General features: G+C 44.6%; 1 pseudogene; it reads left to right on the forward strand.

Annotated features, from left to right (window-relative positions):
- The first annotated feature begins 386 nt into the window (after positions 1–386).
- On the forward strand, positions 387–2048 carry LOC101611687 (annotated as a pseudogene).
- The last annotated feature ends 1127 nt before the right edge of the window (positions 2049–3175 follow it).

Below are 3175 nucleotides of genomic sequence, written 5' to 3' on the forward strand. Positions count from 1 at the left end.
TATGGAACTAAACAGAGAGTTCTCATCTGAAGAAATACAGATGGCATATAAACATCTAAAAAACTGTTCTACTTCCTTAGCCATCAGGGAAATACAAATTAAAACTACTTTGAGATTCCCTCTCACTCCTGTCAGAATACCTACCATCAAGAAAACATCAACAGGTCAGTCGCGGCCGCCACCGTCCCCACCGCTACCACCGCCGGTCACCCTCAGCCAGCAGCTGGGCGCCACCTCGGGCTGCCGGCGTCTTTGGGGCGGTGGGCACTCCGGCGCGAGCCCGGGTGGCTTGTCCATGGGGCCGGCCTGCGCCGCCCCGGCCTGGTGAGAGCATTTCCACTGCTGCTCCAAGGGCACAGAGTTTGAAATTCCTGGATAATTACCTTTGAGAAGCTGGAAATAATTTCCTTAACTCCATCTCTTAGTTTCCATAGGCACATTGAGAAACCATGAACAACTTTAATAAGGAAGAGATTGGCTGCCACATCCTTGATGAAGGCTTTACTGCCAAGGACATTCTGGACCAAAAAATTAATGAAGTTTCTTCTGATGATAAGGATGCTTTTTTTTGTTTTGTTTTGTTTTGTTTTGTTTTGTTTTGTTTTGTTTTGTTTTGTTTTTCGAGGTAGGGTCTCACTCTGGTCCAGGCTGACCTGGAATTAACTCTGTAGTCTCAGGGTGGCCTCGAACTCATGGTGATCCTCCTACCTCTGCCTCCCAAATGTTGGGATTAAAGGCCTGCGCCACCATGCCTGGCTAAGGATTCTTTTTATATTGCGGACCTTGGAGACATTCTAAAGAAACATCTAAGGTGGTTTAAAGCTCTTCCTCGTGTCACTCCCTTTTATGCAGTCAAATGTAATGATGGCAGAGCCACAGTGAACACCCTAGCTGCCATTGGGACAGGATTCGACTGTGCAAGCAAGACTGAAATACAGCTGGTGCAGAGTCTTGGGATACCTCCAGAGAGGATTATCTATGTAAATCCCTGAAAACAAGTGTCAAATTAAGTATGCTGCCAGTAGTGGAGTCCAGATGATGAGTTTGATAGTGAAGTTGAGTTGATGAAAGTCGCCCGAGGGCACCCAAAGGCAAAGTTGGTTTTGAGAATTGCCACTGATGATTCCAAAGCAGTCTGTCGCCTCAGTGTTAAATTTGGTGCCACACTCAAAATCAGCAGACTTCTCTTGGAACGGGCAAAAGAGCTAAATATTGATGTCATTGGTGTCAGCTTCCATGTAGGGAGTGGCTGTACAGATCCTGAGACGTTTGTTCAAGCAGTGTCTGATGCCCGTTCTGTCTTCGACAGGGGAGCTGAGATTGGTTTCAGCAGGTATCTACTTGATATTGGTGGTGGTTTTCCTGGATCTGAGGATGTTAAGCTTAAATTTGAAGAGATCACCAGTGTGATCAACCCAACACTGGATAAGTACTTTCCGTCAGACTGTGGTGTGAGAATCATAGCAGAGCCGGGCAGATACTAAGTTGCATCAGCTTTCACGCTTGCAGTCAATGTCGTTGCCAAAAAAATTGTGCTAAAGGAGCAGACTGGTTCCGATGATGAAGATGAATCAAATGAGCATACCTGTATGTATTACGTGAATGATTGAGTATATGGATCATTTAATTGCACCCTTTATGATCATGCATATGTGAAGCCCCTGCTACAGAAGAGACCCAAACCAGATGAGAAGTATTACTCCTCCAGCATTTGGGGACCGACATGTGATGGCCTTGATTGGGTCGTTGAGCGCTATAACCTGCCTGAAGTGCATGTGGGTGATTGGATGCTCTTTGAAAACATGGGCGCATACACTGTTGCTGCTGCTTCTACTCTCAATGGATTCCAGAGGCTTACTATTTATTATGTGATGTCACGACCAATGTGGCAACTCCTGAAGCAAGTTCAGAAGCACGGCTTCCCGCCTGAAGTGGAGGAGCAGGACGTCAGCACTCTGCCCATGTCTTGTGCTCAGGAGAGTGGGATGGACCATCACCCAGCAGCCTGTGCTTCCACTAGTATCAATGCATGGATACCATTCTTGTAACTCTTAACTGCGAGTGTAGCTTGAAGTAAGGGATTTGGGGGTCCACTTACCTCAATGACTGCTAGTTCTGAAATGTCTCTGTAAGAGCAGGGCTGGCACAGGTGCAACACTGTGGAAGGCTGGGCAGTGGGGTCACACTTATCTGTGCTCCTATGGAAACTATTTGAATATTTGTTTTATATGGATTGTTATTCACTTTTCAAACATACTAAAGTGTGCCCCTCAGCTGCTGAGCAAGCATTTGTAGCTTGTACAATGGCAGAATGGGCCCAAAGCTTAGTGTTGTGACCCATTTTGAAAATAAAGTATCTTGAAATAAAAAATAAAAAGAAAACACCAACAATAAATGTTGTTAAGGATGCCAAAAAAGCAACCTTTCTACTCTGTTGATGGGAATGTAATCTAGTACAGCCATTGTGGAAATCATTGTGGAGGTCCTTGAGACAGCTAAGAATAGATTTACCATATGATCCAGCTATAGCACTCCTAGGCATATATCCTAATGACTCTTCCCACTACCTAGGAGATACTTGTACAACCATGTTTATCTGCTGTATTCACAATATCTAGGAAATGGAACCAGCCTATATATCCCTCATTAGATGAGTGGATATTAAAGATGTGGTACATTTACACAATGGAGTTCTATTCAATGGCAAAGAAAAATGAAATTTTCAGGGAACTGGATAGATCTGGACAGGATTATGCTAAGTGAGGTAACCCAGGTCCAGAAAGCCAAATGTTACATGTTCTCTCTCATATGTGGATCCAAGCTACAAATGTTTAGACTTGTGTTTGAGGTGGAACCAAAAATCAGTAGCAGAGGCCAGTAAGTTAGAAAAACTTTATAAGGGAGGAAGAAGAGGGAAGGACTTTAGGGGATGGCATTGTATATATGTAAGTAAAAGAACACATTACAGGTAGGGGAATGTCCTGAGAAAGGCTAGGGAAAGAGATTGGGTAGAAAAAAGGGTCAGGGATTGTGAATCAAAATTCAAGATATTGGGCTGGGCTGGGTGTGGTGGCACATGTCTTTAATCCCAGCACTTGGGAGGCAAAGGTAGGAGGATCACTGTGAGTTTGAGTGCATTTTCAGTGGCTGGAGTCCCTGGCATGACCATTCTCTC

The sequence above is a fragment of the Jaculus jaculus genome, chromosome 1 (assembly GCF_020740685.1).
Source record: "Jaculus jaculus isolate mJacJac1 chromosome 1, mJacJac1.mat.Y.cur, whole genome shotgun sequence".
NCBI classification, from domain to species: domain Eukaryota; kingdom Metazoa; phylum Chordata; class Mammalia; order Rodentia; family Dipodidae; genus Jaculus; species Jaculus jaculus.